At 39.3% G+C, this 13,393-nt stretch overlaps 1 non-coding gene across 1 annotated transcript; it reads right to left on the bottom strand.

The window, feature by feature from the left end:
• Window positions 1-692: 692 nt before the first annotated feature.
• On the bottom strand, window positions 693-800 carry LOC130958626 (small nucleolar RNA R71). Its single transcript, XR_009077739.1, has one exon. It is a non-coding gene; the product is annotated as a small nucleolar RNA R71 (small nucleolar RNA).
• Between the last annotated feature and the right edge of the window lie 12,593 nt (window positions 801-13,393).

The raw sequence follows: 13,393 nt of genomic DNA, 5'->3' as shown, positions 1-13,393 counted from the left end.
TTCTCAATGCACAATTCGAACCTTATTTAGTTAAAGTTCGAATTCTTCTTCTCCTTCTTCTTTCTATTTCTCTTTTCCTCTGACACCTCAAGGAATCTCTATACTGTGACATAGAGGATTCCACATTTTCTTGTTCTCTTCTCTTTCATATGAGCAGGAGAAGAGACAAAGGCATTCTGGTTGAAGCTGACCCTGAACCCGAAAGGACCTTGAAGAGAAAGCTAAGAGAAGCCAAAGCACAACTCTCTTTAGAGGACCTGACCGAATTCTTCAAAGAAGAAGAAGACATGGCAGCCGAAAACAACAATAATGCAAACAATGCAAGGAAGGTGCTGGGTGACTTTACTGCACCTACTCCCGATTTCTATGGGAGAAGCATCTCTATCCCTGCCATTGGAGCAAACAACTTTGAGCTTAAGCCTCAGTTAGTTTCTCTAATGCAACAGAATTGCAAGTTCCATGGACTTCCAATGGAAGATCCTCATCAGTTCTTAGCTGAATTCTTGCAAATCTGTGACACAGTCAAGACTAATGGGGTTGACCCTGAGGTCTACAGACTGATGCTATTCCCTTTTGCTGTAAGAGACAGAGCTAGAATATGGTTGGACTCTCAACCTAAGGAAAGCCTGGATTCTTGGGAAAAGCTAGTCAATGCCTTCTTGGCAAAGTTCTTTCCACCACAAAGATGGAGTAAGCTTAGAGTGGAAGTCCAAACCTTCAGACAGAAGGATGGAGAATCCCTCTATGAAGCTTGGGAAAGATACAAACAATTGATCAGAAAATGTCCCTCAGACATGCTTTCTGAATGGAGCATCATAGGTATTTTCTATGATGGCCTCTCTAAACTATCTAAGATGTCCTTGGATAGCTCTGCTGGAGGATCTCTTCATCTGAAGAAGACGCCTACAGAAGCTCAAGAGCTCATTGAAATGGTTGCAAATAACTAATTCATGTACACTTCTGAAAGAAATCCTGTGAACAATGGAACAAGTCAGAAGAAAGGAGTTCTTGAGATTGATACTCTGAATGCCATATTGGCTCAGAATAAAATATTGACTCAACAAGTCAATTTGATCTCTCAAAGTCTGTCTGGAATGCAAAATGCACCAAGCAGTACTAAGGATGCTTCATCTAAGGAAGAAGCTTATGATCCTGAGAATCCTTCAATGGAAGAGGTGAATTACCTAGGAGAACCCTATGGTAACACTTATAATTCTTCATGGAGAAATCACCCAAATCTCTCATGGAAGAATCAAGAGAAACCTCAACAAGGTTTCAACAACAATAATGGTGGAAGAAACAGGTTTAGCAATGGCAAGCCTTTTCCATCATCTTCTCAGCAACAGACAGAGAATTCTAAGCAGAACCCCTCTGACTTAGCAACCATGGTCTCTGATCTAATCAAAACCACTCAAAGTTTCATGAATGAAACAAGGTCCTCCATTAGAAATTTGGAAGGACAAGTGGGACAGCTGAGCAAGAAAGTTACTGAACTCCCTCCAAGTACTCTTCCAAGCAACACAGAAGAAAATCCAAAAGGAGAGTGCAAAGCCATCAATATGGCCGAATTTGGAGAGGAAGGGGAGGAAGTGAACGCCACTGAGGAAGACCTCAATGGGCGTGCACTAGCCTCCAATGAGTTCCCCAATGAGGAACCATGGGAATCTGAGCCTCAAAATGAGACCATAGAGATTCCATTGGACTTACTTCTGCCTTTCATGAGCTCTGATGAGTATTCTTCCTCTGAAGAGGATGAGTATGTCACTGAAGAGCAAGTTGCTAAATACCTTGGAGCAATCATGAAGCTAAATGACAAGTTATTTGGAAATGAGACTTGGGAGGATGAACCTCCTTTGCTCACCAAAGAACTGGATGACTTGTCTAGGCAGAAATTACCTCAAAAGAGACAAGATCCTGGGAAGTTTTCCATACCTTGTACCATAGGCACCATGACCTTCAAGAAGGCTCTGTGTAACTTAGGGTCAAGTGTAAACCTCATGCCTCTCTCAGTAATGGAGAAGCTAAGGATCTTTGAGGTACAAGCTGCAAAAATCTCACTAGAGATGGCAGACAACTCAAGAAAACAAGCTTATGGACTTGTAGAGAATGTTTTGGTTAAGATTGAAGACCATTACATCCCTACTGATTTCATAGTCCTAGAGACTGGGAAATGCATGGATGAAACCATCATCCTTGGCAGACCTTTCCTAGCCACAACAAAGGCTGTGATTGATGTTGATAGAGGTGAACTGATCATTCAAGTGAATGGAGAATCCTTTGTGTTTATGGCTCAAGGATATCCCTCTGTCACCATAGAGATGAAGCATGAAGAGCTTCTCTCAAATCAGAGACAAACAGAGCCCCCACAGTCAAACTCTAAGTTTGGTGTTGGGAGGCCACAACCAAACTCTAAGTTTGGTGTTGAACCCCCACATTCAAACTCTAAGTTTGGTGTTGGGAGGTTCCAACATTGCTCTGAGCATCTGTGAGGCTCCATGAGAGCCCTCTGTCAAGCTACTGACATTAAAGAAGCGCTTGTTGGGAGGCAACCCAATGATTATATTTTATATATTTTCTTTTGTTATTTTATGATTTTTGTAGGTTGATGATCATAAGAAGTCACAAAATCCCTTGAAAAAGCAAAAACAAAATGAAAAACAGGAAGAAAAACAGCACACCCTGGAGGAAGAAGTTGCTGGCGTTCAAACGCCAGTAAACCTAGCAGTTGGGCGTTTAACGCCCAGTCTGGCACCATTCTGGGCGTTTAACGCCAGAAAGGGGCACCAGACTGGCGTTAAACGCCAGAAAAGGGCAAGAACCTGGCGTTAAACGCCAGGAATGGGCATCAGCCCGGCGTTTAACGCCAGAAATGGCTCAAAACGTGATTTTGAGCAATATTTGGTGCAGGGATGACTTTTCCTTGACACCACAGGATCTGTGGACCCCACAGGACCCCACCACCACTCTCTCTCTTCTTCCCCCATTCACCAATCACCTCAACACCTCTTCCCCAAAAACCCTTCACCTATCAAATCCCATCTTTCTCTTCACCACTCACATCCACCCTTCATAAAACCCCACCAACCTCACCCTTCAAATTCAAACCTCTTTCCCTCCCAAACCCACCCATAATGGCCGAACACCATCTCCCCTCTCTCTATAAATACCCTTCTTCATTCCTTCATTTTCACACAACCTAAACACCACTTTCACCCTCCTTGGCCGAATAAATAAGCCACTCCCTTCTTCCTCATTTCTTCTTCTTCTACTCTCTTCTTTCTTCTTTTGCTCGAGGACGAGCAAACATTTTAAGTTTGGTGTGGTAAAAGCGTTGCTTTTTCGTTTTTCCATAACCATTTATGGCATCCAAGGCCGGAGAAACCTCTAGAAAGAGGAAAGGGAAGGCAAAAGCTTCCACCTCCGAGTCATGGGAGATGGATAGATTCATCTCAAGGGTGCATCAAGACCACTTCTATGAAGATGTGGCCTTGAAGAAGGTGATCCCCGAGGTCCCCTTTTCACTCAAAAAGGGTGAATATCCGGAGATCCGACATGAGATCCGAAGAAGAGGTTGGGAAGTGCTCACCAACCCCATTCAACAAGTCGGAATCTTGATGGTTCAAGAGTTCTATGCCAATGCATGGATCACCAAGAACCATGATCAAAGTGTGAACCCGGATCCAAAGAATTATCTAACTATGGTTCGGGGGAAATACTTGGATTTTAGTCCGGAAAGTGTGAGGGTGGCGTTCAACTTGCCTATGATGCAAGGAGATGAACATCCTTACACAAGAAGGGTCAACTTTGATCAAAGGTTGGACCAAGTCCTCACAATCATATGTGAAGAGGGCGCACAATGGAAGAGAGATTCAAGAGGCAAGCCGGTTCAATTGAGAAGGCATGACCTCAAACCCGTGGCTAGAGGATGGTTGGAGTTTATCCAACGCTCAATCATTCCCACTAGCAACCGGTCCGAAGTTACTCTAGACCGGGCCATCATGATTCATAGCATCATGATTGGAGAAGAAGTGGAAGTTCATGAGGTCATAGCCCAAGAACTCTACAAGTTGGAGTTGACATAGAAGGAGACATCCCCATTGATGAGGACAAGCCCATTACCAAGAAAAGGATGGAGCACACAAGAGACCCCTCTCATCATGAGATCCCTGAGATGCCTCAAGGGATGCACTTTCCTCCACAAAACTATTGGGAGCAACTAAACACCTCCCTAGGAGAATTGAGTTCCAACATGGGACAACTAAGGGTGGAGCATCAAGAACACTCCATTCTCCTCCATGAAATTAGAAAAGACCAAAGAATCATGAGGGAGGAGCAACAAAGACAAGGAAGAGACATTGAGGAGCTCAAGCACTCCATAGGACCTTCAAGAGGAAGAAAGAGCCGCCATCACTAAGGTGGACCCGTTCTTTGATTTCCTTGTTCTTTATTCTTCTGTTTTTCGAATTTTGTGCTTTATGTTTGTCCATGTTTGTGTCTTGTGATCATGAGTGTCTTAGTGTCTATGCCTTAAAGTTATGAATGTCCTATGAATCCATCACCTCTCTTAAATAAAAACATGCTTAATTGAAAAGGAGAAGAATTGCATGAATTTTAAATTTTATAACAGTTTAATTATTTTGATATGGTGGCAACACTTTTGTTCTTTGAATGTATGCTTGAACAGTGCATATGTCTTTTGAATTTGTGATTCATGAATGTTGGCTCTTGAAAGAATGATGAAAAAGGAGACATGTTACTGAGGATCTGAAAAATCATAAAAATGATTCTTGAAGCAAGAAAAAGCAGTGAATACAAAAAAAAAAAAGCAAGTAAGCGAAAAAAAAAAAAAAACCGAAAAAAGAAAGAGAAAAAGAAAGAAAAAAGAAAGAAATAAAGTTGTGATCCAAGGCAATAAGAGTGTGCTTAAGAACCCTGGACACCTCTAGTTGGGGACTTTAGCAAAGCTGAGTCACAATCTGAAAAGGTTCACCCAATTATGTGTCTGTGGCATGTATGTATCCGGTGGTAATACTGGAAGACAGAGTGCTTTGGGCCACAGCCAAGACTCAATAAGTAGCTGTGTTCAAGAATCATCATACTTAACTAGGAGAATCAATAACACTATCTGGATTCTGAGTTCCTAAAGAAGCCGATCATTCTGAGTTCCAAAGGATAAAGTGAGATGCCAAAACTATTCAGAGGCAAAAAGCTAAAAGCCCCGCTCATCTAATTAATACTGATCTTCATAGATGTTTTTGGAGTTCATTGCATATTCTCTTCTTTTTATCTTATTTGATCTTCAGTTGCTTGGGGACAAGCAACAATTTAAGTTTGGTGTTGTGATGAGCGGATAATTTGTACGCTTTTTGGCATTGTTTTTAGTATGATTTTAGTATCTTTTAGTTAGTTTTTATTATATTTTTATTAGTTTTTAGTTAAAATTCACTTTTCTGGACTTTACTATGAGTTTGTGTGTTTTTCTGTGATTTCAGGTATTTTCTGGCTGAAATTGAGGAGTCTGAGCAAAAATCTGATCCAGAGACTCAAAAGGACTGCAGATGCTGTTGGATTCTGACCTCCCTGCATTCGAAGTGGATTTTCTGGAGCTACAGAAGCCCAATTGGCGCGCTCTCAACGGCGTTGGAAAGTAGACATCCTGGGCTTTCCAGCAATATAGATAGTCCATACTTTGCCCAAGATTTGATGGCCCAAACCGGCGTTCAAAGTCACCTCAAGAAATTCCAGCGTTAAACGCCGGAACTGGCACCTAAATGGGAGTTAAACGCCCAAACTGGCATAAAAGCTGGCGTTTAACTCCAGAGAAGTCTCTACACGAAAATGCTCATTGCTCAGCCCAAGCACACACCCAGTGGGCCCGGAAGTGGATTTTTATGTCATTTACTCATCTTTGTACACCTTAGGCTACTAGTTTTCTATAAGTAGGACCTTTTACTATTGTATTAGACATCTTGGTAGCTATCTTCTAATTTTATGCTATCTTAGATCATTTGGGAGGCTGGCCATTCGGCCATGCCTAGACCTTGTTCTTATGTATTTTCAACGGTGGAGTTTCTACACACCATAGATTAAGGTGTGGAGCTCTGCTGTACCTTGAGTATTAATGCAATTACTATTGTTCTTCTATTCAATTCCGCTTGTTCTTTGTCCAAGATATCACTTGTTCTTCAACTTGATGAATGTGATGATCAGTGACACTCATCATCATTCTCACCTATGAACAAGGTGACTGACAACCATTCTTGTTCTACAAGCATATGAGGCTTAGTGTTTATCTCTTGGATTTCTGATTGCATGATGCATGGTTGATCGCCTGACAACCGAGTGCTCGCCTGACAAACGAGCCAGCCATTCCGTGAGATCAGAGTCTTCGTGGTATAGGCAAGAACTGATGGCGGCATTCAAGAGAATCCGGAAGGTCTAACCTTGTCTGTGGTATTCTGAGTAGGATTCAATGACTGAATGACTGTGACGTGCTTCAAACTCCTGAGGGCGGGGCGTTAGTGACAGACGCCAAAAGAATCACTGGATTCTATTCCGGTCTGATTGAGAACCGACAGATGATTAGCCTATGCTGTGACAGAGCATCAGGGACGTATTTTCACTGAGAGGATGGGAGGTAGCCACTGACAACGGTGAAACCCTACACAAGCTTGCCATGGAAAGGAGTAAGAAGGATTGGATGAAGACAGTAGGAAAGCAGAGAGACGGAAGGGAAGGCATCTTCATACACTTGTCTGAAGCTCTTACACCAATGATATACATAAGTATCTCTATCTTTATCTTTATGCTTTATTCGTTTATCACTATACCCATTTGAGTCTGCCTGACTGAGATTTACAAGGTGACCATAGCTTGCTTCATACCAACAATCTCCGTGGGATCGACCCTTACTCACGTAAGGTATTACTTGGACGACCCAGTGCACTTGCTGGTTAGTTGTGCGAAGTTGTGTTTATGCCATGGTATTGAGCACCAAGTCTTTGGAGCCATTACTAGGGATTGTTTATGTTTTGAAAAGTATTGATCACAATTTCGTGCACCACACTCTCCTTTTGGATTCTCTTCTGTATTGCTTGGGAGAATACTGGGAGGAGTTTCAATGACTTTCTTACTCAGCTGGCCCACTTGTGCCTCCAGATTTCTAATGGAGGATCTTGTTTCACTCATGAAACTGAAAGTGGCCTTTGACAGATCAGAGACTATATTGGCTAAATTAGAAGTGTTTTGTTCAGAATTCTCTGTCTGTTGCTGAGAAGATGATGGATATGGCTTGCTATTGCCCAGCCTATTATGTCCACCATTGTTAAAACCTTGTTGAGGTTTTTGTTGATCCTTCCAGGAGAAATTTGGATGATTTCTCCATGATGAGTTATAGGTGTTTCCATAAGGTTCACCCATGTAATTAACCTCTGCCATGGCAGGGTTCTCAGGATCATAAGCTTCTTCAGAAGCTGCCTCTCTATTATTGTTGGATGCATGTTACCATCCATTCAGATTTTGAGAGATCATGTTGACCTGTTGAGTCAACACTTTGTTCTGAGCCAATATGACATTCAGAGCATCAATTTCAAGAACTCCTTTCTTCTGAGGTATCCCATTGTTCACAGAATTCCTCTCAGAAGTGTACATGAATTGGTTGTTTGCAACCATGTCAATGAGTTCTTGAGCCTCTTCAGGCATTTTTTTCAGGTGAATAGATCCACCTGCAGAATGGTCCAATGACATTTTCGAAAATTCAGAGAGGCCATAATAGAATATATCCAATATGGTCCATTCTGAAAACATGTCAGATGGACATCTTTTGGTCAGCTGCTTGTATCTTTCCCAAGCTTCATAGAGGGATTCACCATCTTTTTGTTTGAAGGTTTGAACATCCACTCTCAGCTTGCTCAGCTTTTGAAGAGGAAAGAATTTATCCAAGAAGGCAGTGACCAGCTTATCCCATGAGTCCAGGCTATCCTTGGGTTGTGAATCCAACCATATTCTAGCTCTGTCTCTTACAGCAAAAGGGAAAAGCATGAGTCTGTAGACTTCAGGATCAACCCCATTTGTTTTTACAGTCTCACAGATCTGCAAGAACTCAGTTAAAAACTGATAAGGATCTTCAAATGGAAGTCCATAAAACTTGCAATTTTGTTGCATTAAAGCAACTAGTTGAGGCTTAAGCTCAAAATTATTGGCTCCAATGGCAGGAATAGAGATGCTTCTTCCATCAAATTTAGACGTTGGCTTTGTGAAGTCACCAAGCATTCTCCTTGCATTATTATTATTTTTGGCTGCCATCTCTTTCTCTTGTTCGAAAATTTCTGAAAGGTTGTTTCTGGATTGTTGTAATTTAGCTTCTCTTAATTTTCTCTTCAGAGTCCTTTCAGGTTCTGGATCAATTTCAACAAGAGTGCCTTTATCCTTGTTCCTGCTCATATGAAAGAGAAGAAAACAAGAAAAGAAAGAGGAATCCTCTATGTCCCAGTATAGAGATTCCTTTATGTTAGTAGAAAAAGGAAGGGGTAGAAGATTAAAGAAGGAGATTCGGATTTTTGGATGAAGAGAGGTGAAGAGAAGTGTTAGTAATTAAATAATTAAATAGAAGAAGAAAAGAGAAGGGATATTCGAAAATAATTTTTGAAAAGGGGTTAGTGATTTTCGAAAATTAGAGATAAATTGTAATTAAAATTAAAACATGAAACAATTAGTTAATTAAAAAGAATTTTTGAAAAAGAGAGAGATATTTTCGAAAATAGAAGAGGGAGAAGTAGTTAGGTGGTTTTGAAAAAGATAAGAAACAAACAAGAAGTTAGTTAGTTGATTGAAAAAGATTTGAAATCAAAATTGAAAAAGATAAGAAGATAGTGAGTTAGATAAGATATTTTGAAATCAAATTTTGAAAAAGATAAAATTTTTGAAAAAGATAAAATAAAAGATAAAAAGATTTAATTCAAAAAATTAAAATTTAATTACTTCACTAACAAGAAACTACAAGATAAGATTCTAGAACTTAAAGATTGAACCTTTCTTAACAAGAAAGTAACAAACTTCAAATTTTTGAACCAATCACATTAATTATTAGTGAATTTTCGAAAATTAGATGTAAAGATAAGAAAAAGATTTTGAAAATAATTTGAAAAAGATTTTTTTGAAATTTTCGAAAATAATAAAAAAAAATTGGAAAAGATATGATTTTGAAAAAGATTTTGAAAAGATAAGATTTTTTAAAATTGAAATTTTGACTTGACTTGTAAGAAACAACTAATTTTTGAAAATTTTTGACCAAGTCAACCTAAAATTTCGAAAATTTGGAGGGAAATAAGGAAAAGATATTTTTTTTGATTTTTGAATTTTTAATTATGAGAGAGAAAAACAACAAAAATGCTCAATGCATTAAATTTTTAGATCAGAATAATGAATGCATGCAAGAATGCTATGAATGTCAAGATGAACACCAAGAACACTTTGAAGATCATGATGAACATCAAGAACATAATTTTGAAAAATTTTTTGATGCAAAGAAAACATGCAAGACACCAAACTTAGAAATCTTTAATGCATGGACTTTAACAAACAAAAAATGCATATGAAAAACAACAAACAACATAAAACAAGAAATCATCAAGATCAAACAAGAGGACTTACCAAAAACAACTTGAAGATCATGAAGAACACTATGAATGCATGGGATTTTCGAAAAATGCAAGAAAAATTTTTAAAAGCATGCAATTGACACCAAACTTAAAAATTGACTCAAGACTCAAACAAGAAACACAAAATATTTTTGGTTTTTTATGATTTTATGATTTTTTTGGATTTTTATTAAATTTTTTCGAAAAATATAGTTTGTGAAAACGAAAAAGAAAAGAAAAATTTTGAAAAAGATTTTTGAAAAGAAAAATTACCTAATCTGAGCAACAAGATGAACCGTCAGTTGTTCATACTCGAACAATCCCCGGCAACGGCGCCAAAAACTTGGTGGACGAAATTGTGATCCATGCTCTTTGTACTTGTATGATACTCACAATATTGTATTCTTTATTTTATATGGAATTTGAAATTGGCACGAGTGAACACAACTCCGTTCAACTAACCAGCAAGTGTACTGGGTCGTCCAAGTAATAAACCTTACGTGAGTAAGGGTCGATCCCACAGAGATTGTTGGTATGAAGCAAGCTATGGTCACCTTGTAAATCTCAGTTAGGCAGATTAAAATTGTTTATGGTTTCGGAAATTAATAATAAGAAAATAGATGAAATAATAAAAGGGATAGAACACTTATGCAGATTCATTGGTGGGAATTTCAGATAAGCATATGGAGATACTGTATGGCTCAAGGACGCCTGCTCTCCTACTCCTTCAACTCAATCCTTCTTGCTCCTTTCCATGGCAAGCTGTATGTAGGGCATCACCGTTGTCAGTGGCTACATCCCATCCTCTCAGTGAAAATGGTCCTATGCTCTGTCACGGCATGGCTAATCATCTGTCGGTTCTCAATCAGGTTGGAATAGAATCCATTGATTCTTTTGCGCTTGTCATCACGCCCAGCCTTCAGGAGTTTGAAGCTCGTCACAGTCATTCAATCCTAGAATCCTACTCGGAATACCATAGACAAGGTTTAGACTTTTCGGATTCTCATGAATGCCGCCATCTATCTAACTTATACCACGAAGATTCTGTTGGGGAATCTAAGAGATACACATTCAAGCTCTGTTGCATGTAGAACGGAAGTGGTTGTCAATCACACGCGTTCATAAGTGAGAATGATAATGAGGGTCATATAATCATCACATTCATCATGTTTTTGGGTGCGAATGAATATCTTGGAATAAGAAGAAGAGAGAATTGAATAAAAGAAAATAGAATTGCATTAATACTTGAGGTACAGCAGAGCTCCACACCCTTAATCTATGGTGTGTAGAAACTCCACCGTTGAAAATACATAAGTAAAAGGTTCAGGCATGGCCGAATGGCCAGCCCCCATGTGGTCACAAGACCGAATGATCAAAGACTTCTAATACAATAGTTAAATGTTCTATTTATAATAAACTAGCTCCTAGGGTTTACATGAGTAAGTAATTGATGCATAAATCCACTTCCGGGGCCCACTTGGTGTATGTTTGGGCTGAGCTTGATCAATCCACGAGCTGAGGCTTTTCTTGGAGTTGAACTCCAGAGTTATGACGTGTTTTGGGCGTTCAACTCCGGATCATGACGTTTTTCTGGCGTTTAACTCCAGACAGCAGCATGAACTTGGCGTTCAACGCCATGTTACGTCGTCAATTTCCGAATAAAGTATGGACTATTATATATTGCTGGAAAGCCCTGGATGTCTACTTTCCAACGTCGTTGAGAGCGCGCCAATTGGAGTTCTGTAGCTCCAGAAAATCCATTTCGAGTGCAGGGAGGTCAGAATCCAACAGCATCAGCAGTCCTTTTGTCAGCATTTTTCAGAGTTTTGCTCAAATCCCTCAATTTCAGTCAGAATTTACCTGAAATCACAGAAAAACACACAAACTCATAGTAAAGTCCAGAAATGTGAATTTAACATAAAAACTAAGGAAAACATCCCTAAAAGTAGCTTGAACTTACTAAAAACTACCTAAAAACAATGCCAAAAAGCGTATAAATTATCCGCTCATCAGTCATCCTATAAATCTTAGTCGGGCGGATTCAGAATGTTATGAGAGTTTAGATAATTAAAAGATAAATAAATCATAAAATAAGATAGGGATACTTATGTAATTCATTAGTGGGAATTTCAGATAAGCTTATGGAGATGCTTTATTGCTCCTGAACTTCTGCTTTCCTATTGTCTTCATCCAATCATTCATACTCCTTTCCATGGCAAGCTGTATGTTGGGGGATCACCGTTGTCAATGGCTACCGTCCGTCCTCTCAATGAAAATGGTCCGGCTACGGGTTACATAGGGCTAATCATCTGTCGGTTCTCACTTGTATTGGAATAAGATCCAATGATCCTTTTGCGCACTATCACTGCGCCCAACAGTCATGAGTTTGAAACTCGTCACAGTCATCTCATCCCAGATCCTACTCGGAATACCACAGACAAGGTTTAGACTTTTCGGATCTCAAGAATGCTGCCAATTGGTTCTAGCTTATACCACGAAGACTCTGATTTCACGAAATTGAAAGGCTCTGTTGTCAGGAGAGGCAATCATGTGTCGTGAACCAGGAACCCAAGAGATACACACTCAAGCTCTCGCAGATAGAACGAAAGTGGTTGTCAGGTACGTGTTCATAAGGGGGGATGATGATGAGTGTCACGGATCATCACATCCATCAGGTTGATTTATGAGTGAATATCTTAGAATAAGAATAAGCGTGAATTGAATAAAAAACAATAGTACTTTGCATTGATTCATGAGGAACAGCAGAGCTCCACACCTTAATCTATGAGGTGTAGAAACTCCACCATTGAAAATACAAAAGTGATGAAGGTCCGGGCATGGCCGAATGGCCAACCCCCAAAACGTTATCAAGAGATCAAAAGTGATCCAAAGATAGTCTCAAAAAATGATCTAAAGATATAAATACAATAGTAAAAAGTCCTATTTATACTAAACTAGTTACTAGGGTTTACAAAAATAAGTAGATAGTGCAGAAATTCACTTCTGGGGCCCACTTGGTGTGTGCTTGGGCTGAGCATTGAAGCTTTCACGTGCATAGACTTTCCTTGGCGTTTTACTCCTGCTTTGGTGCCAGTTCTAGCGATTTACGCCAGAATAGACGCCATTTTAGGCCATCAAATCTTGGGCAAAATATAAACTATTACACATTGCTAGAAAGCCCAAGATGTCTACTTTCCAACGCAATTGAGAGCGCACCGATTGGGCTTCTGTAGCTCTAGAAAATCCATTTCGCGTACTGGAGGGTCAGAATCCAACAGCATCTGCAGTCCTTTTTCAGCCTCTAAATCAGATTTTTGCTCAGATCCCTCAATTTCAGCCAGAAAATATATGAAATCACAGAAAAATAAACAAACTCATAGTAAAGTCCTGAAATATAAATTTTGCATAAAAACTAATAAAAATATAATAAAAACTAAGTAAAATATACTAAAATTTATATAAAAACAATGTCAAAATGCGTATAAATTATCCGCTCATCAGTACGCCCTAGAAAAGATCTCATGGACATTCCTTGGTGTTTCAACAACATATTCATTCTATCATGACTGAGGATCCATACGACAGAGAAATATTTACAACTAACCAAGCGAAATGTAAAAAAAAAATAATAAAACTACTCAAAACGAGGAAAAGTACTACAAAAAAAAAACATTGCAAAAGTATCTTGAAAGGAGAAATTTTTATCCCCCTTGGAATCATAGATCCTCCCACACACTTAGTATGTGCACAGTCCT

This window comes from Arachis stenosperma, chromosome 10 (assembly GCF_014773155.1).
Source record: "Arachis stenosperma cultivar V10309 chromosome 10, arast.V10309.gnm1.PFL2, whole genome shotgun sequence".
In the NCBI taxonomy this organism is placed as follows: Eukaryota; Viridiplantae; Streptophyta; class Magnoliopsida; order Fabales; family Fabaceae; genus Arachis; species Arachis stenosperma.
Note: the sequence above shows the minus strand (reverse complement) of the source record. Positions and strands in the feature narration are given on the sequence as shown.